This window comes from Pan troglodytes, chromosome 1 (genome assembly GCF_028858775.2).
Source record: "Pan troglodytes isolate AG18354 chromosome 1, NHGRI_mPanTro3-v2.0_pri, whole genome shotgun sequence".
In the NCBI taxonomy this organism is placed as follows: Eukaryota; Metazoa; Chordata; class Mammalia; order Primates; family Hominidae; genus Pan; species Pan troglodytes.
In genome coordinates this window covers 59,572,082-59,595,243 of record NC_072398.2, presented here as the reverse complement: position 1 = coordinate 59,595,243, position 23,162 = coordinate 59,572,082, and the positions used below count along the sequence as shown (strand labels likewise).

The following is a 23,162-nucleotide window of genomic DNA, read 5'->3' as shown; positions in this document are numbered from 1 at the left end:
TTAGCACTGCATTTTGCAGAGCAAAAGTTTGTAATTTTAATGAAATCCAACTTATCTATTACTTATTTCACAAATCTTGTACTGCTGTTGTATACAAAAACTGAGCCACATGAGGGGATCTTTCTTGGATCTTAAATATGAGAATATGGTGAAATGCCTAGCGGTAAACCTCTTGATAGCATGGTCATTCCCCTAACACTGCAGCTAAGCAACGTGTAACTCCAAGGTAGTTTACACTCAGCTCCTAGGAATTCATCAAAATTATCATTTAAGTGTTTATATCAGTTTATGGCTCCCACAGCTTCTACTCCAGAAAATCAGAATTTGGCTGTGATTCTCTAGATTCACGTGTCTTGCCAGAGTCCATGGTGGCAATTTGCCGTGCAATGTGTTACTTGATGAATATAAGAAAAGCCATTGATTTCATTGAGCGTTTTGTTGTCCCAAATGAAATGTTTTGTAAGAACCCATGTGTCAGCTTCCAGGCTCTTTACATGTTGGAGCTGAAACTGAACATCAGCAGTATTTTTTCAATATAAGTTGTACCTCAGTAAATTTGACTTAAAATGAAAAAAGAAGTAAAAATCAAATTTCATTCAGTTGTAGAATATACACCATGGCAGAAATATATATAAACAATGGCAGAAATATATATAAGCAAGCAATGCATATAAAATCATTTATGAATAGGAATTCCGCTGCCAGCATGCCACAATATTTATCTAATATACTTGATCAATTTAGGAAATGCACCATAATATGCATGTGTGTCATATTTAATTTATCCCTTTTGTCAGGGGATTTCTTTTTGATTGATCATCTTTAAAAATACCTAAAAAATACCAACTGTTACATAAATATTTAATAAATGAACAAACACACACTAAGTATAAATTTATTATGAACACAGTTAATCAAATTTTTAGAATTCTTCTGCCAGCAGTGTCAGCATTGGTAAATAGAAGAAAACTAAGGAAAAAAAGAGAAGTTTTCTGTGTTTATAGTCATGAAAGTTGATAGCAAATCTAGCTGTGCTATTAATTCACCAAGGCAAGCAATTTTCCCTTTTCAGTGAATATTTTAAGTAGTTTTGAACTTTTCACGTTTGCTTTTATTCACAAATATTCAAGAGTTTATATATGCATTAGGAGGAAAATATTTCTAAGGCAAACATTACATAGATTCTATATTCATCATGCAAAGTTGTCATAAACACATATAGCAAGCCTTGGATAATTAAAGTAAATGTAGGATTTTGGGAGAAAAAACTTAAAGGGGAAGATATAGCATAGCTACTGTTTCTTGCGTTTTCATATTTAAATGGTATAAGCTGTACAGAGCTGTCTGTATTCTCACCAGCCAAGATTCTATCAGGAATGAGCCTTTCTGGATATACTGGCTTGGCTTTGCATGGCACTAAAAACGTGTGGAGAGAGTGAATCCAGACTTCCTTTTGTCTTACATATTTATTTATGGGTTAGCTTAATAAGGGCTAGGGAACATTTAGTTTTCCAAAGTAATAAGAAATTTATCAATTGATCTTCAAGCCCAAGGATTATATTCAAGAGGGTTAAGGTCTGCACACTAAGTACCTTTGGAAAGCTCTGGCTGCTCCAGCAATGGTTATATTAGGTTTCCCACATAGACTGTCTCGGTCCAGTTGGGCAAGCTCTGTGAGCCATGAATACACACACACACACACACACACACACACAGAAAAAAAAAAAGGTAATTAGTCTCCAAGACCATACTGATTTGTGTCTCATCAATACGGTAACTTTAAACATTATAATAATATTTTACAAATGCAAGCCAAGACTGTTGAAGTACTTTAAGGCATCCTGTATTTCATGCATCTAAGTGAAATGTACTAGGGGATATGCTATTGGGGTAATCATTTTAATATAATAAGATTTTAGGAAAAAAGCCAAAATGTTCATAAAGAAAAGTTTAGTTTTTAAGTTTATATTTTCTGAGAATATGAAGTCACAAAGTGTCAATATGTTTTTGTTGATTTATGTATGAGAAGATGTGACAGTACAGGTAGATAATCCAATTGTTCCACCAATATGAACTTATTTAGACATAAAATAAACTCTTCTGATGTTTTAGAAAATGAATTAACCAAAACTGCCCTACTGGAACCAGCTTTCTTTGTACTTATTTCCATCTCTTCATTACACTACCTATTTATCCTTTTAGTAATATCTTCAGTGTGGATCAATCTAAAGTTTTATCTGAGGTAATTAATAAAGTTGAAACTATTTTTATTAATCTGTACATCCATTGGCTTCTTTTACAATAAAGAGCAAGAGTGGAAAAGGGTTTTAAAATAAATATGAATAGGAGTCAGAAATCAAAATCCTAGAAACAGAGACATATGCCAGGTTAAAAGACTTGAAACAATTTCTATGGAAAATTAAGATTTTCATGTCTCCTCCATGTGTGAGTGTCTCTCTTCATACAATGAGACTTAACAATATAGGCTCCTTTGTAACAGCTAATTATTTTGCATTGGTCCATATAGCTCTTGGACAGATTTAAACATTTAGACATGTTAAGAGAAAAGTAGTAGACCTAGCATTATATGTAGAATCATAGAGTGGAAGCATGGTATTCTGCCTGGAAGTCATCCTCTGTGACCTGTGGATGTTCCTGGTGTGTGGGTTAAGTCAGTAGCTTGTTACTCAGCAGATCCCCAGAAAAGTCCTGCCCCTAGTGGATCTCATTCAGCATCCCAACTCTACCTTTGCTTCTACGGAAAATAAGTGGAAAAAAAAAAGTCATGCCTGGAAGTAATTAGTACAGGATCATGGCCACCTGGCGCTGCCCACTGAGGGACACCTCAGGACTCAGCAGATACCTCAAGGACCTGCTGCAGCTGAACAAACTGCTTCACAGTGGTCTCAGGGACTATGCCTAGGTATGTACAAAGGCTGGAGTTTCCAGAAAGCAATCCCCAGGACATGGAGAAAAGTCTGAGCAAGAAGTTATTGAGGAACCTACCATGTAGTTTTGTTATAAGGGCTTATAAAGTTGAAAGAGACTCTTCTGAACCATATTGTCCACATTGATTAATTTTTTTACAAAACCAAGCAATCATGCTAGAAAATAATACAATTACATTTCCATTCTCACTACAGAGAGCAATTTACAAAGTTTGTGTCACATGAAGAAACAAGAATATCAGCTAAAAAATGTAGAAAACAAAATGTCAAGCAGTTAATTCAAAATGGTAATCCTAAAACTTTTTTGAAGAGTCTCATGCTCTATGAACTGAATTAGCCAGGCCCTAAAATTTTAAAAAACATTTTTACATGACTGAAAACCTTTTCTTCTTATCCTAGCCCCTGGCAACCACTATTATACTCTGATTCTTTAAATTTCACTACTTTATATACCTCAAATAAGTGGCATCATGTGGTTGTTGCCCTTCTATGAGTGGCATATTTCACTCAGCACAATATCCTCAATTTTGATCTATGTTGTGTATTTAGTTAACTATATGGTACTAGATCCTTAAAAATTTGATAACTGAGTAGGTATGATGTGGTTCTTAGCATTGTAAACAAATATATAATCCTAATTATAATCATAATGATAATAACATTTTTCTGAATGTTGTGAGGTTTAGCTCTCAGCTTTTATTTAATTTTAAAATTTGTTGTGAATTATTTTATTGATATAGATCAGTTTTTATTTATTGAGTGATTTTGATATTATTTTTCTTATTAAATATCTCTACAGATTTTATAATCTTCAGGTCTCTCCAAATCTGGAATTAACTTTTTAAGTGAAGAATAATTTGTAATTAGATTTCTCAATTTGTTTAGCATGTTTTTATCTGTACAGTTTACTAATTACACATTGGAGATTATTTTATAAAAACCTGGATGTGAGGTATGTTACCAAATAACTTCATGTGCAATTTATAACTAAGCTATTAACACACTTCAAAATAATGATTGAATATTTAGGTCCAGTTATTATTTTAAAGTATTTTGGCGATACCAGAGGAAACATAGAATATTCTACGAAAATAATTTGAATCAAGAGTGAAATGGGTTTGTCAGATGAGATTTGCAGTCAGGAGAAAAAAAATGACTGGGGAAAGCTGTTTACACTAATAGTTTTACCAACCAATACTAAGAATTTTCATTTTAAGACTTCAGGAGGAGAACATTGGTCAATGTTATTATTACCACACTTGGTAATTGATATGGTTTGGGTGTGTCTCTACCCAAATCTCAACTCAAATTGTATCTCCCTGAATTCCCCCATGTTGTGGGAGGGACCCAGGAGGAGGTAATTCAATCATGGGAGTCTGTCTTTCCTTTCTCGTGTTATTCTCGTGAGAGTGAATAAGTCTCATGCGATCTGATAGGTTTATCAGGGGTTTCTGCTGTTGCTTCTTCCTCATTTTTATCCTGTCAGTGCCATGTAAGAAGTGCCTTTTTCCTCCTGCCATGATTCTGAGGCCTCCCCAGCCATGTGGAACTGTATGTCCAATTAAACTTCTTTTTCTTCCCAGTCTTGTGTATGTCTTTATCAGTAGTGTAAAAACGGGCTAATACAGTAAATATAAAACCAATTGAAATCCACCCTCAAACGTGTATGAGAATAGTAAAGGGAAGCTATACTTCTTTCTGCATAAATTTAGAAATTAAAAAAAAAACCCTAAATATAGAAAGCTTTCCAAGTAAATAATCATTTAAACAAGTAAAAACTCCAGCTGGTGTAGCTAAGGAATGGCCTGTTTTTTAAATCCCAGCACTTTAGGAGGCTGAGATTGGTGGATTACTTGAGGTCAGGAGTTCGAGACCAGCCTGGCCAATATGGTGAAACCCTGTCTCTACTAAAAATACAAAAATTAGCCAGGCATGGTGGCACATGCCTGTAATCCCAGATACTCAGGAGGCTGAGGCAGGAGAATCGCTTGAACCCAGCAGCAGAGGTTGCAGTGAGCCGAGATTGTGCCACAACAATCCTAAGCAAAAAGAACAAGTCTGGAGGCATCACACTACCCAATTTCCAACTACACTACAGGGCTGCAGTAACCAAAACAGCATGATGCTGGTACAAAAACAGACACATAGGCCAATAGAACAGAATAGAAAGCCCAGAAATAATATCTAACACAGAGAGGGCACTTGATGAGGTGCTGAGGTGGGAGAATCATTTGAACTTGGGAGGCGGAGGTTGCAGTGAGCCAAGATCATGCCACTGCACTCCAGCCTGGGTGACAGGGTGAGATTCCATCTTAATAAATAAATAAATAAATAAATAAATAAATAAAAACTTTCTAGCATTTATATTTATTTACTTACAATGTCTGTACCAATTATATAAGAAAATACTCAATTTGTTGTTAAATAAAAGTATGAATTAAACATATGTCATTATATAAAGTCAATTTGGCATCTGTACGGCTATTAAGCATGTTAGACTCTGATAAGTTCACATAGCCTTCTAAACAAAGAGACTACATCTTCCATTTGAAAGGCATCTGATTTGAAGTTAATTCTGGAAACGGTGTTGTCAATTTTTTTTTTTTTGATAATGTCAAATTCGTCCAAATCTAGCCTTGGCCAAGCCTTAATCTCAATTGCATATTATGTATTTTATATACATCATTTTCAGTAATGCTGCATGTAATCAGTCTTTTGGGTCATTAAGTATAACTGCATGTTCCTATACCAATGTATAATATGTTGCTAATGGAGCTTCTCTTAGAAGGCCAAATTGTCTCTTACCTTTCTCTACTTTGATACCTCAGTGTTCCACCTGTCTCTGAGCAATACTAAAAATACTTTTCTTATCTGGAACTCCAATCACTGAAACACAAGGCTACGCAGAAAATCTTTGACATGTAAAAATTTGTGAATTACAGTTTTTTTAATAATTATAACTGAGGTTGTAGTACAAAAATAACTTCAGTCCAATATGTTCAATTAATGGTATATCTGATCAGTTTCATGTCTAGAAAGGTAGACTTGTTATACTTTAGAAAGTAAAGCAAAAGGAACTTGATCACATCATAGTAAATTGTCCAAATATTCAGAAAGAGGACTTTGAAAACCTAATGCTGATAAGCTTATAATTATATTGCTTTTATCATGTTATTTTTCTGTGATAAAACATTAGAAATGAACTACCTAGAGACACTTTACTTATCTTTTCCCAGTTTTTGTGAAAAACTATGCTGTGTCAAGTTTAGAAAGTGAGATTTTTGGTAAAATAGAAATTTAAAAGCATTTATATTCCTCTTTGAAACCATTAAAAGCAATGTCTACACTTGTAAAAAAACAAATTTACCTTGTGTGGAGCAATGGTTGAAAATAACGTTAAATATAAATACACTTGCACAAATCTTAAGGAGATAAACATGTTCAGAAAAGTTTTAAAATAATGTCTTCACTTTTTTGTTACAATTCTGTGAAAAGAAAATTATACATAGTTTTCAAATTTACTTCCTTTACAAAATTATATTACACTTATATAAAAAAGATATGCTTAAGAAAGTCACTTTAAATTGAACTGTTTATAATTTTGTGATAGTAATGGTAAACGGATGCTTTACATGGGTTGTTATCCTAATTAACCCTAACTGGTAATATTCAAACAGATGATTTCTTAAGTGACATATTATGATTATGTACATTCACTGAAATAAATATGCCTAATACTATTCAGATACTTCTCTTTTTCCTTCAGGATCTTTTCTTTTAGCAATAATATTCCATATGCATGACATGTTAATGGTCTCTTTTCATGGAAATTGATGAAGTGTATGTTCAAAAAGGATAAGTGTATTAAAATCAAGCAGTTTTGAATTATTGTGTTTAAAAAGATTAATGAGCAATGAGCCTTACTCTTTTTACCAGGCTCGATATGAAAAGTCCTAAAATTTGAGTTTAGTTTATAAAAATATAGTTACTAGCATATACAAGGGGATTATTATTGTAACAATGCATTTTGAAGTATGACTTTTCAAAAATAACGACAGAGGAAAGAAAGAGTGGCAGGTGCTTAGCACAACTGTCTGCCAAAATAATACTATTTTTATCAGCAGTGTAAATAAAATATTCAGTCAACATTTGCTTATTTTTTGACATCTTGCCAACAGCAGGTTAGAATGAGTTTCTTGTACTGAATAACTGAGATAGAATAGTTTGACACTGTGCTTAGGGAGTGAACAGGCTACCTCTGTTATGATTCTTGCAGACTGCAAAAAGGGAGAGAAAATAACAGTTTGAAAGTAGTTTACTGTTTGATTTGTTTGTTTTATTGTATTATTTTATTTCAAATGTAATTTATTGTTTTATTTTTGTCTTTCAGATCACCTGTAGACCCAAAACAACTTCAAATAGCCATTTCCTTCACTGCTGTGAGCAGATGTAGACAGGTATGTGTTCCCAAATGTTAGAATTCTTAAGAGGAAAACTAGCAGAGGAAGGGCATACTTGATAGACAGTATAGACTATGCCCTTGAATCAATGTCTTACTCCCTTTATAAAAACATGTCTTTTAAAAAAAAGCGGGGCGGGGGAGAATTTTTCGCACACAATCAAAATGTACAGTCAAATGTTACCAAACCTAATGGTGTTGGGACAACTGTATATCCATATACAGAGGAATGAAATCAGACACTTATTTCACGCTATATACAAAAATCAACTCAAAGCATTAAATGTAAGACACGAAACTGTAAAATTACTAGAAGAAAACATAGGGGAAATTTTCATAACATTGGTTTGGACAATGCTTTTTTGAATAAGACCTCTAAACCACAGGCAGCAAAAGCAAAAATGGACATATGCAATTACATCAAAAAGCTTCTGTGCAGCCAAAGAAAAAATCAAGAATGAAGAGATAGTCTACAAAATGGGAGAAAATACTTGCAATCCACATATATGAAAAGTGGCTAATATCCAAAATATATAAAAACTCAAACAATTCAATCAATAAAACAAACAAACAAACAAACAACAACAACAACAACACAACAAAATGATTAAAAACTGGGCCATAGACTTGAATAGACACTTCTCAAAAGAAGATATACAAATGACCAGGGGGTATATGAAAAACTTGCAAACATCACTAGTCATCAGAAATGTAAAAGAAAGCCACAATGAGATATCACCTTACACCTGTTAGGATGGCTGTTGTCAAAAAGACAATGGATAACAAGTGTAGGTGAAGATGTGGAGAAAAGGGAACCTGACCAACTATCGGTAGGAATGTAAACCATTATGAAACACAGTAGGAGAATTCCTCTAAAAATTAAAAATAGAACTACATTGTGATTTAGCAATTTCACTCATGGTTATATATCAAAAGGAAATAAAAACAGGTTGTCAAAGAGATACCTGCCTTTCCATGTTAATTGCAATGTAATTTACAGTAGCCAAGACATTGAATGAACCTGTGCCTATTAACGGATGAATGAAAAGACAAAATATGGTGTATACATACAATGAAATACTATTCAGCCTTTAAAAAAAGAGAAATCTTATTTGTGAACCTAGAGGACATTAGGTAAAGTAGAATAAGCCAGACACAGAAAGGCAAACTCTACATCATCTAACTCAAATGTGGAATCTAAAAATGCTGAAGTCATACAAGTAGAGAGTAAGGCTGGTTGTTACCAGGGGGTTGGGGAAGGGTAGTTAGAGTGATATTGGTTAAAGGATACAAAATTTCAGTTATATAGGAGTAATAAGTTGAAGAGATTCATTCATAACAAGGTGAACTAATTAATAACAATACATCATATTCTTGAAAATTGCTAAGAATGTAGATTGTAAGTGTTCTCACCACAAAAAGATGAGTATGTGAAGTAATGCATATGTTAATTTGGCCATTCCACAATGTATACACCTTTCAAAATAACATGTTGGCACACAATAAACGTATACATGTTTTATTTGTCAACTAAAAACAAATGAATCAAAAAGAAAAACAAACAAAAACAAAATAAACAAATAATGTTACCAAACCAGTCAGAGAAGACACAGATATCTGTGATCCATTTCTTAAATATTTCAGAATTTTAGCAGAAGAACATCATTTGAAAATTTTGCACTTATAAAAAGGCTAAGCTTGATCTAATCTATATGAGTTTTATTTGATTTTAGCAAACGTGTTTCTGGAATAAAATGTCAGTTATAATTATTTTTCTTTTAAAGCCTGAAAAATAGCATAATCTCTCCTACAATAATTATTTGCAGAGGTCCATGGTTATATATGTCCAGCATATCAATCAATGATTTTGTGTCTGTTAGCCTCCTAACAGAGGAAAACTTCATTTACTCTTTCCCTGTCCCTTTGTGTGTGTCTGGGGAACTGTGTGTTTGCATACATAGGGATTTAGTGGACTATTTTCCCATGTCTCTATCACATTTATGTAAAATTATCTAAGGCTGAAAGTCTGACAATAACTAGCAACAAGACGACCATTCTATGGATGATTACAAAAATCACTTTACTTGATATCCAACTTGCTGGATATGATCTTTGAAAATAAGTCAGTTACATGAAGAAATGCTGTAAGCATTATATTTCACTCAAGAGATTTTAAAACCACCATAGACTTGAATAGACACTTCTCAAAAGAATATATACAAATGACCAGGGGGTATATGAAAAAGCTCTGAACATCACTAGTCATCAGAAATGTAAATGAAAGCCACAATGAGATATCACCTTACACCTACAAAATCTTTTCATTTAATTATATACTTCCCTCTTTTGATATTCTTCACTTTCAACAATAAATTTAGATAGATGATCATATGAACACATTTTAATATTGCTGGAAAGCATTTCAGTAACTTTACTGGAAAAAAAATAATAGCATAGAATGTAACTTAATGATAACAAGAGACTTGTTTGCCGTGTTCAATACTGAATAATCAGTTCCAATCAGTGTGCCTGGTACATGAAAGGAGTTTTTTTTTTTTTTTGGAACTTGTATGTATTTTTTAAGTAAGTTGTCAACAAGTTAGGGTAAAATAAGAGAAATTTCACGTACGTATAATAAAAAATAAATATTTTGAAACAGATTTTAATTTTAAAATGCTGATTTTATTTATAATCTGTAGAAAAAAATGAAAATAGATATTTATTAAATAGAAGAAGCTGTTATGACAACATGGATAAGTCTTTGAGTATTTTCTAGGGCAAAGTTGTTTCCACTTAAGAAATAAATTAGATATAGAATATATAATTTATATTTCTATATATAATATAGAAATATATAATATATAAATAATATATTATATATAATATATACTTTTATATATAATATAGAAATATAAAAGTTGCAGTAAAATTTAAAAAGTGTAAGACAAACCATACTCTGTACAATAAAGAATTAAAACATAAATACTTCAATGTCATAAATATCAAGTAACAATAAATAAATATATTAATTTTTATAGGATGCATTATTTCTCTTTAACAGTTCTAAGTGACTACAAAAGAATACCTCTTTTGGCAGGTCAATATTAGAATTTTAATGATCACATTATGTTGTTTATGCCATAGGTTTCCAAAAATGTCCTGGCCTACATATATGTTTTGTATATTAATCTTGGAAGGATAATCCTTTATTAGCAATAATTTTTAGAAAGAAAAATTTTTAAGGAAAAATTACATTTTATGTGTAATTTTCATCTTTTCCCTTAGCCTGCTGTGTTAATTTCCTAAGGCTGCTATAACAAATAACCACAAACCCAGTGTCTGTATTAGTCCATTCTCGCACTACTATAAAGAACTACCTGAAACTGGGTAAGTTATAAAGAAAAGAGGTTTAATTGACTCACAGTTCCACAGACTGTATAACAAGACATGGCTAGGGAGACCTCAGGAAACTTACAATCATGGCAGAAGGGTGAAGAGGAAACAAGCATGTCTTCATATGGCGGCAGGAGAGGAAGAGTGAAGGGAGAAGTGTTACACACTTTTAAGCAACCAGATCTCATGAGAACTCCCTCATTATCATGAGAACTCCCTCACTATCATGAGAACAGCAAGGGGAACATCTGCCCCCATGATCCAATCCCCTTCTACCAGGTGTCTCCCCCAACACTGGGAATTATCAACGTTGGGAATTATCACATAAAATTTGAGTGAGGACACAGAACCAAATCATATCAGTGGCTTAAGACAATAGAAATGTATTATTTCATAGTTCAGGAGGCCAGATATTCAATAGGAAAGTGATGGCATGATTGATTTCTTCAGGAGGCTTTCAGGGGAAATCTTTCTTAGCTTCTGGTGTTTTCTAGCAATCCCTGGCATTCCTTGACTTTAAGCAGTGTAACTCCAATCTCTGCCTCCTTGTAACATGGTATTCTTTGCTTTATGTGACTGTGTATTCATGTAGCCTTCTTACAAAGATACCAGTCTTTGGGTTTAAGGTCCACATTAATCCAGTATAGTATGACATCATCTTAACTAAGTGCATTTGCGGAGACCCTGTTTCCAAATAAGTTAACTTAGGATCTAGGTGGACAAGACTTTCTGGAGGACACAATTCAGCCCAGTACATTTGTTTACTGATTATATATCTATACACACACACAAACACACACACACACATACACACACACACATATAATATATATTATATATACACACAGACACTATATGTTTATACATACATTTATACATACAATATATAGTATAATTATATATACATATAGTGCATTATATATGTATAATTGCAAGTGTGTGTGTGTGTATATATATATATATAATTTTTTAAGGGAATAATGAGTTTTGCGTCTGCCATAAAATCTTTTATTCTTCTTGTTAGTATAAACAAATGGGAGAAGAAATAAGATTTGACAAATAGGCCAGGGCAAGATTACAGAAGGACATATACATTGTGGTAAAAATAATAATAATAATAATAATAATAATAATAATAAAAGTGATTGCTATTTTATGGCAAGAAGGAGCAATAAAAATTTGAAAGTACTTATGTAGCATCTACTCTGTGGCAATACTATACAAGAATATTCTGAAGAGAGGATAAGGAGTTAAAAAGAAATATGGCTTGATATGTATCACAGTTCAAAAGGAAACCATTGTCCATTGGTAAACGTAGCACATTTGGGTTTGTTAAGCTTGAAATTGAAAAAAAAAAAAAAAACAGGTAAAAAAACAGGTCTAGCCAAGCTGAAATATACCTAGTGTAAATAAAATAATAGGATGAAGTCCCATGATATCTCAGTAAGAAGGCATAAATACATGATCAGGGAAGGGATTCAGAGCTCTGCAACATTGGCAAGGTTTTTACCACAATTATGGTATTTCTTGGCAGAAATAAAAAAAATTGGGATATAAAATGAAACAGGCAGTTAGAGTTATAACTGGGTGTTGAATAAAATTAGGGACAGAGGTGGAGGAAGGAAAGAATAGATCACCTGCAAGAGTGGAAGTTGAAAAACAGAAAGTATGACAACATTTTGTTTAATGGAAAAATATTTGATCAAAGAATAGAGATAGTAATATTTAAACATCATATTGGAGTAAACTAGGCAAGTACTATTGTTAAAAAAATCCCCAGTTCTAAGAATTTTCTGTGTTTGTAGGGTGGCTAATTTCTAGTACTTAAGTCCAGAGCAGTCTCTGATGTTAGTCACAGTGCTGTCAAATTGAATGTTGTTTACAAGCTATTGACAAAATGTCACATTTACTTCAAGTGTATTTTACTATGTAGTTCAAAGACTTTTCCAAGATACTCATTTCTGGGAAAAATATTAAGGGGTGTGCATTTGGCATTGAACACAGAGTATTTGATTTTAGATTGCATTTTTCCCCAAATCTTTAAGGATTTGGCTCAAACATTACTGTGAATTTAGAATTTCTTTTGTAGAGGAGTACAGTTATTTTAACAAAGATATGAAAAACTGATATGCCTATTAAAATTTCATTGAATCAACTTAACTTCAATTTAATTCATTTATTAACATAAATTTAGGTTTCCTTAAATAAAAAAACACCCTTAAGTTGCCTTTAGCATTTAGTCTTTAACATAACTTCATGCTAGTTAAAATAATTTGCAGACAGTGCAGTCCTGTAATTTTAGTGTTACATTATACTTTATATAAAATACATATTAAATCTAAATGTTGCTTCTTTGTTTGGTATTGTGGAACTTTATGGAAATTTACCTGTATTATCAACTTACAGGTGAACTTGCCTTAAATTGTAATAGTTGCCATCTATTTATGCTTTAAATGCTTCAAAAATATTGAGCAGTTACATTTAAGGATATACAGACGTTTCATACTACCATATTATAATTTAGATTTTAAAAATCTTTCTTTTGTATTCGGGTTTAAAGTCCTGGAATACTTATTGATATCTTACTTATATCATGATAACAAGGCTGCAGCTAATTATACTGTGCTTCCAAGCAGATGTCTGTAGCAGAAGATAAATGTTGAAATTAAGCAAGAACTGTATTTTACTCAAACAGAAAGTTCTATTTACACTTAGAAATCAAAATAAAGATTTGATGTACTTATATAGAAAATAATTACCTTCATGCCAGAAAGGGGTTCACTTACAGCACGCATTCATTCATTCTGTCAGATAGTTGGTTAAACAGGTTTGAGCACCTCCTGCGAGTTGGGCACACAGTGTACTTACTGCATGTTGTCCAAGCTTTTCACATCTGTTATAATGAGGGGTACATATAATTTCATATACTTTATCTTTTGAATTTGTTTTTGAATACTAACATGACCTCCTCACATATAATTGTCAATGCTGCTCTTAGATAGTATCAACTGGATATTTACTATACTTAACCACCATGACTGTCTGTAGATATATCTATACCTAATGCATAGTATACTAACTTTTCACCCATGTTCAACAAGCTTTAAGTATTTTCTTTTAATATTAAGTATCCCATGGTTGTTTTTGGTTTTAAATTAAAAGCTCTTAGAGCAGATGGTTTTTGCTTTGTTTTTGGTCTTTTTTTTTTTCTATGAAGTCAAGTGGATAAAAATTCTAGAAGCACAAATGTATACCACTATCCCAGTGAAAAGGTAAATTGTTAGGTCCCCATTTACAACTTTTGGCTATTTAACACATCATCAGGCGTAAGTAGCTTTTGGAACATTAAAACAGGAAGGTGGAATTCAAGTCTTCTTCTTTTTTTTCTTTTTTTTTTTTTGAGACGGAGTCCCTCTCTGTCGCCAGGCTGGAGTGCAGTGGCGCCATCTCAGCTCACTGCAAACTTCACCTCCTGGGTTCAAGCCATTCTCCTGCTTTACCCTTCCGAGTAGCTGGGACTACAGGCACACGACCACACAGGGCTAATTTCAAGTCATTCTTAATCACTGATAATCTCTATGTGCAATTTAACAGTATGTACCCCCCTCATACAGGCAGAGTGACAGTGTTTGGATTGGCTTTTTAAAACAAATTATATCCTTTTGCCCTTTGTAGGCAAAAAAAATTAGAGTATCCATGAAAATAGTTTCAAGACAGTGTTTTCTTATAAAATAAAAATGAAAGAAGTTATATATATATATATATATACACATACATATGTATATACACACACACACAAACAACAATAGCCTTTTAAAAAATGTGGTATGTTATTGTGGAAACAATGTCACAGAAAAAAAATGGCTAGAGAAAATCTGAATCAGCCTGAAATGAGACATTTTGAGGGTTATTGAACACTATTCATTTTCATGGAAATAGGACAAGGTTATTTAGCACAGGTGTTTCTGTAATTGTGATACATTAGCAAAATTAGCTGTGTTCAATGGTCCTCAAACTTGCTCTGCCACCTGTATGTGAAATGGCCTACCATTAATACAAAGAAATTTGTTGTGAAACATGTACTGTAGAATTAAGTTCAAAACCTATTTGTGGTTAAATTGCCTTATTTTGTTAAATAAAACTTTGCTCCCATCATTGTTTTTTTTTTTTTTCATCCCTAAGGAACAGAAAAGGAAAATATGCACACAACATGCTAAACTCTTAACCAATGGAAGAAAGAAAATATTCAAGAAAAACAAAGCAATTGTGTAGATCACAGTACAGTTTAAAAGTACTCTAATATTTAAACCATGTCCAACATTTAAAGCTGTTTTTATGCAGAGTGTGATTGCTTTTTCATTAATCTCTGAGGATTCTAGATAGAAATTTTAAAACCCTGGGCCCAGCCAATTAAATGTGACTCTTAGAGTATCCTAGTGATATTTATTCACTTTCAAGTTTTCCGATCATAGATCAGATGGTTACAGATGCACGGAAGTTATGTGATTTTTAAAAACAAGATTATGTTATTTAAAATATCAATATTCAGTGCTTGCATTTGCAAAGAAAAAATAGATTATACTAAGAACATTCTTTAATAATCAGCAAGCAGAGATAAAAGAAATGTATTACTGTTCTAATTCTGAAAAAAGTAAGAGGGTGCCATGAAATTATTAATATTTTACTTAAAGTTGTTTCCAAATCACTGAATTCAGAATCAGAATTACCAAAGTCACTGGGGTTTGATACTTCAGGATTAACATCTTTCACTGGATTTTTTTAAAAATCAAGCAAAACTGTGACTACATAGTATTAACCACTATATTCATTTATTTCAGTAGAAATTAAATATATATCTATACAGTATTCTTAGGTGAAATTGTTGATTGGATAGCTAAAAACATCAGTTCTTAATAAATTGCTTTGTCATTGTTAAGGTAAATCTTCAGAGTTTAGACTTTTTAAATTAAGATTTGACTTGTAATTTGCATATAAATTTGATAGTTTGATTTGTCATAGACAAATACTGAATGATCAGAGAAAACTGTTTTAATACATCAAATTAGTTCAGTGGTACCAGCAGTTATGTAAGTATTAGTACCTGTGTCTTGGTGGGGTAGTCTTTTGTTTAAACTGTCAAGCCCATAAACAATCATTGACAATAATCAATTAATTCTGATTCCTTCTCTTGGGACCACATGAACTTTTATCTCTGTCTCCATTCCTAGACAAATCTAGAAAAACTGCTTATCATAAGATAGACTTTTGTCAGATAATATAATAAATTCTCAGGGTTGCAACTTCTTGGATAGATGTTTCTCTTTTGGAGTTACAAAAACGTCCTATCATGTCAACCATTCCATATACCAGCAATGTTATGTGACTGTGACTTAACATTCGGTTTTTCATTTTATTCATTTGGAAAAATATTATATAATAACTATCCTGTTGACTTAATAAGACAAATGTTTGACATAAACACTGCAATTACTTCATGAAAAAGATAATGTTGTTCTTCTAGACTAAAAATATATGTGTCCATGACCAAATAACAGCTCTGTTTCTTGAACAGATTTTCCTGGAAAATCACAAGCCACCTACTCAGAACATGGAGCACCATACGCATTACTTTTTAAAAGTTAAATTTGCTGAGATTTTCTGATTCTCCTACCTCACTGCGAACTCTCAGTACTAACAGTTAATAAGATAATTTTGATCTATTTTGGCCCTTTTTACTATCTGCGTAATCTTTCCTTGCACTGCCTCTTCATCTTTTATAACTGGATTGAAACTGACCATGATACTGTCCATAGCTCAGGCACTATATTCTAAATTTTAATAAGATCTTTAATTTTTTTTTACTTTTTTTACATGTTTAAATTGACAAACATTAGTGGCATATTTTATGGGTTAAATGTAATTTTTTAAATATAAGTATATATTATGGAATTACTAAAACAAAATAACTAACATCTTTCTCTCACATACTTATCTTTTGTGGTGAGAACATTTAAAATCTACTGTTTCAGCAACTGTGAACTATACAATGCAATGTTATTCACTATGGTCACACTGCTGCAGAGTAGATCACTAAAACTTCTTTCCCCTTTCTAACTAAAACTTTTACCATTTAACAAACATCTCTCCGTTCCCCATCACCCGTTACCTCCTAACCCCTGTCTTTAGTAATCATTATTCTACTCTCTACTTCCATGAGTTTGACATGTTTTAATTCAACATAAATAAAATTATACTTCAGCACCTGACTTATTTCACTTAGCATAATATCCTCTTGATTTATTGACATTGTCTCAAATGACAGAATTTCCTTATTTTTTAAGGCTACAGAGCTTAATATCAAAGGAAGCACCTTGTTATTGCAGATGCCATTATAATCATTATGATTTTGTCTTAACTAAACATTATTTATATTGTCAGTACCATGCCTTACACATGGCAGGGACTCAACATGTGTATAATAAATCACTGAACAAATGAACATCTACATCAATTTTTGTGCCCAGATCACTTTTTAAAGTACTCTTCTGATGGAGTCAGAGTCCCTTGACAGATCTGGACTAATCATTCTCTTCCTGGGCTTGCACTGATAAGAAAATAGCATCATAGCAGTCACAATCTACATTGACTAATTTTGAGAGACATCAGTGACTATTACTGACTGTAAGAGCTTATGTCTTTTTTATTAAACATAACTATTTGCTTTGAGAGAACAAAAGACATGTTTATAAATATGAGCATTTTTATTTGCAGTATAGAATATATTTAAATTAGATGCTTGGATAGACATATTGATGAATATTACAATTTTTCTTTTATCATATATGTATTTATTAAGCACTGCTTTGTGGCACCAGTTTAAAATATATGTTAATTCCTTTCATTTAACCAATTACAATGTAAAAGTTTCAAGAATGGCACAAAGAAACAAGACATTCTTAATTTGTTCAAGTGAAACAATATTGTTGGGTATAATCAAGTATGTTTTTAAAAGATGATTTTGTGAGGTCAATGGCAAAACAGATCACAAATGATAAAGAATTTCACATATCGTTTTGTAGTAAATAATTGTCAAACTTATGTTTCTGATAATGACAAACAAGATACCTTAGAATAATTAAAACTATTTTTGTATGTAAGACAACATTTTTAAGACTATAAAATAAATAGAAGGTAATCATTTAATTTTTTTTTCACTAACAGTGGCAGAGTTAATGCACAGTCAAGAATTGCCAGGCTCAGATCTAGGAGAGAAAAGGCATTTACAGAGATAGGAGCTGCTTTTGCCCTGGAGTCGTTTGTTATTTTAGATAGGACATCTAACCAGTTTAGTGAAACTTTGGCTAAAGACTTGAAAACCTAAGGAAGCAAGAGTTGGAAATTAGGTCCAATAAGTTGTGAGGACCCAGTTTGGGCAAAGATACTAAAAGTTATTAGTATACTAAATTAGTAAAAGGGAATCAGAATTCAAGCAATTTACCACATGCAGGCTGGCTGTTATTCACCTGAGTGGCCCAGAAAATTTCAAACTCTGAATTTTTGTTAACGTAATTCAGAATTTTGACTGCCCTTATCCTTTTGGCAAAAGCAATTGACAATCATTTGAGAGAAAACATTATTCAGGCATCTAAAGACAGTCCAAATCAGTTTTTCATATACCACATTTTGTACATCCACTCAAAGAAATGAGGTTCGATGAAGAGAAGACACTGTGAGAAGAAATCAACAGACACAAAAGAATAAAAGAAAAAATCTATGTTAAAGCAACTATTACTATGTTCAAGGAGGTGAAGTCAAGAGTGGAAACTTCAACAAGATAGTACATACTGTAAAAGTGGCATATTAGGATAAATAAAACCACACAAATTCTAAGACTAAAAATGTGAAGAAAAAAATGATTCAATAAATGAACTGAATAGCAAATTAGACACAGCTATGTAAAAAAGAAGTGATTCAGAATTGATATCATAGGAAACTAACCAGAAAAAAAGTATGCATATATTTGTGTATATGTATGTATATATATATATACACACATACATACATAAAAGCATCAATACACACACACACATATATATATATGAGAGCTTAAGAGTCACTGAGGATATGTAATAAAATCTAATATAAATTGAAGACAAGTGATGAAAATAATGACACAGAAAATATTAAAAGCTAATTGCTAAGAATTTTGTAAAATTAATGAAATATATTAACCTACAATTTCAGGACAGCAAATTCCCCGTAATGAAACTGCAGAGAACCAAGAACAAACAGAAGTGAATAGAGCCTCAATGTGGTCTAAGAAACTAACCACTAGCCAAGAATTTTCTGCACAACAAAAATATATTTTACAAATAAATATAACATTAAAATATTTTCAGACAAATAAAAACTAATGGAATTTTTTAATGAGCAGATACACCCTAAAAAATTCCAAAGACTATTAATTAAGAAAGAAGAAAAAGGAAAATGGTCATGAGCAAATCTTTTCAAAGATGTAGGGATGAATGGAGAGCAGCAAGAATGACAAATACTAAGACAATAAAACAAAGAAACTGACTAATCTAACAATGCCTTGGAGGTATTAAATATACAACCGAGGCTCAATTCAAGTACAAGTACATGTGGAAAGGGGTAATATAATTAAGGTCCTTGCATTTTCCAGAAGAATGGTAAAAGTACCAAGAAGTATTAAATTATGATAAGTCAAAAAGTATATTGTAATTTCTAGTAAATCACTAAAAGGAGAGTAAAAGACTGTGTAAATTCCAAATCAAAGGGAACAAGTTGACCATTTAAGAAAATCCTACATTCATCAAAAAAAGGCAAGACATGCAGATAAAAGGGAACAAAAAGCAGTTAACACAAATAAATGAATTGGTAGGAGAGTCACAGTGACTACTATTGAGGGTAAACTGTGATTGAGGAAATGCTAGGTAGGAGATTCTAGATTGTTGAGGATACTTTACTTATTGATTTGGATATTTAATTCATAAATATTTATTTCATAACTACTTTTAAGCATTATATTCATATTTCATTACATTGTTACAGTAAAAATGTTAAAGAAATTAAGAATGATGATTGATCCTGCTGACTTGGAGGATTCTAGGCTTTTTGTTCTTATTTCCAAGGCATTATATGATTTTAGAAGTTAGAGAAAGCTTAGGGGGAGGGACACTGTGGAAATACGAAGTTGTTAGGGAATACATTTCCTTTGAAAATACAGGACAAAAATTCATGAAAGTCAAATAAAATAGTACAAGATGAAATAATATACTTTCTAGCAGAAAAAGTAAATTCTTATTTACTTCAAAACACGTGGACATTTCCTTTAGGAATTTAAACTCATGCTTCCCAAAGGACAAATATTATGTTTCTATCATTCATTTATGTAAATTTTCAGATAGATGTGACCCTGTAGCCCTGACGATGATGATGATGATGATGATGAACCAGATTTGAAGGTGTTGATAAAGGCACATCTGCACAAGATATTTCCAGGTTCAGAGTTAAGGGGAAAAAATTGAAATGATGATATACATTTTCTGGTCCATTATTATAAAAATTAAAAAAGAGAGAGAGCAATACACTTTTTATGTAATTTAGTAATGTGTTTCTATATTGAATTTGTGGCTAATTATCAATCTTATTTTTAGCTTGAATCTTCCTAGATAACAAGCACATAGTTGTGAAAATGGAATGAAAATTATAGTGTTAAAGAATAAAGACAAAAGTTTTCCAGTTTTTTGGTATCAGAAACCCTTTATAATCTCAAGAATTATTAGGGACCAGAAAGTGATTTTAATTATCTGCATTTCATCTGTAGGTAGTTACCATATTAAAATTGAATCTAAGAGTATGAAAAATATATTAATTAAAGTAACAATGCTAAATTCATTACCTGTAAACATAAAAAGCAAATTTGCATTAAAATTTAAAAAAAATTAATGTGAAGCTTGATATTCTCTTATTTTCATTAGGCTCTTTAATATTTGGCTTAATAGTATAGCTGGATTATCATTTCCAATTCTGCATTTAATCTATTAAAATCTGCTGTTGAGTTTAAAGTATATAAAGAAAACATGGTCTTACAGAAATTAACAGTTGGAAAATGAGGAGTATTTTAGTAACCTTTCCAGATAATTTTGGACAATCTTCTCTGCTACTACACTGAAAATAAAAAAGTGGTAGTTTGTTGAAAGTTAGCTGTAATATGAAATCTGAAACCCTATCTATGAACTTTTCAAAAGCTTCCTTGATTTAAAAAAATAGATTTTACTTTAAAATCTATTGACTCATCTTATACTTTGAATGACATTTTACCCTTGCACAATTTTATAATACCACCCATTAGACATTTGGAAAACATTGTTTCACTGAGCTATGCAGATCTTTTAAATACTGGCAAATTTCATTACAGTGTCACATTAACAAAATTTTGTTAATTTAATTGTCAATCTAATCAGGAAAAAAACTTTGTTTTGGGAGACTAGTTTGGGGAAAGTAGTTGACAATTTTTTCCAAAATTTGTATTTTCAAGTTAAATTTTTAATTGTATGATTAACATAGGATATTGTCAGTTTTCCTTGAAGTGACAAGCTTGCTGTTTTTTACTTTTATTCCCTGCCCCCCCACCTCCCCGCCTTTAGCATCTACTAAATGTCACTACTATTCTTACATAAGAAATTTTGTATATTCTGGGACTACTATCTTCCCCTCATACTCCAAACCAGTTCATCAGTAAATCCTATCAGTGATGCTTTTAAAATATATTGTGAATCCAAGCTTTTTTTTTTTTTTTTTTTTTTTTTTTTGAGATGGAGTCTCATTCTGTCACCCAAGCTGGAGTGCAGTGGTGTGATCTTGGCTCACTGCAGCCTCTGTCTCACAGGTTCAAGCAGTTCTCCTGCCTCAGCCTCCTGAGTAGCTGAGACTACAGGCATGTGCCACCACACGTGGCTAATTTTTGTATTTTTAGTAGAGCCAGGGTTTTACCATGTTGGCCAGGCTGGTCTCAAACTCCTGACCTCAATTGATCCATTTCTTATCACTCTAATGTGACCACCCCTACCCAAGCCATCATCATTTCAGGTCTTGATTGTCAGCCTATCCTTCTAGATTCCTTCTGGATTTTTTTTTTCTCCTTCTACTGTTCCTTTTATCTTTCCATGTAGTGACCTTGCTTATTTTTCAAAAATATATTTTAAAATGCCACACTTCAGATGATTTAAATGAGGGCAATACACAGTTTTCTTGCAATGTTGAACAATTACCGTCAGTTTTCCACCTACCCCTGTTTACCCTACTTGTGACACTGGAACATTTTTGCTTTGCTTTGTCTGTGGCTCATTGTTACACTTCATCTAGTACTAGAGGGGCACTGGAGAAGGATGGGGCTCTACTTCCTAGTTCCTGAGTGCTCCTCTTAGCTTGTTCTTACGGTGCATAGTAGCCAAAAGTGGACATCACCTTGCTGGGGACAGAGCACCTCACCTGTGGCACCTCAGGAAGCAGCTTCCCAGTAAGTTTTGTCAGTGTAGTGCCTCGGTAATCTCTGCTACCTAGAAGACCACAACCATACCTTCTCCAACGAGGTCTAGATATCAATTCTGGTAGGTCGAGGGTTCTTTCAGATTTGTTTCTTCCTTGAGTGCTTTCCTAAAGTGCTAGAGGGAGCAGTGGCAGCTCCCTATATCTGCTATCCCTATATTTTTTAGAGTTCTCTTACCCTTTAATAGATAATTCCCTATAATAATTAGTTACATTAAACTTCCCCTATTCAAATTACCACGTAGTTTCAGTCTCCTAGTTGGAGAGTCATTGGTAATAGTGTTTTCCAAGGCTCTGCATTATTTAGTTCCTGGTATTGCTCTGAAATTTTCAACTACATGCTCCCCCTGCTCACTTTACTCTGGCCACACTGATGGACACATTGTTGCTAGAACATTCTCCTAATTAAATTTGTTTCGATTTTTGCCTAGAATATTTTTACTGTTATTTGAATGTCTCCTTAGCCGAGTCTTTCCCATTTATATAAGATAGAACTCCCATTACAATACTTTCTCTCTCTTTAGCCTACATTATTTTTCAAAGAAGCTTTTGTCTCCACATGACCAGTTATAGTTATTTATTTCCTTGTTCACTCTGTGACTTCTCACTACAAAGTAATGCCCTTGAGAGTGGACACATAGTCTGTTTTGTTCTTGGCTAATATTTCTGCCTACACCTACATATATTCTACCGCACAGTAGACACCTGTTAAATGACTAACTGAATGACTGAATAAATGAATTAGTTGCTTTTCTAGGTGATAAAATGAGTGTCAAAAAAAGATAAGTATA

General features: G+C 32.4%; 1 long non-coding RNA gene across 1 annotated transcript in view; it reads left to right on the top strand.

Annotated features, from left to right (window-relative positions):
- The window catches only part of LOC112206075 (uncharacterized), a 426,849-nt gene that overhangs the window by 380,084 nt on the left and 23,603 nt on the right, over positions 1 to 23,162 (top strand). Inside the window, exon 4 of the long non-coding RNA XR_002940257.3 lies at positions 7,339 to 7,405. This is a non-coding gene — a long non-coding RNA (uncharacterized LOC112206075). The remainder of the gene's footprint in view (positions 1 to 7,338; positions 7,406 to 23,162) is intronic.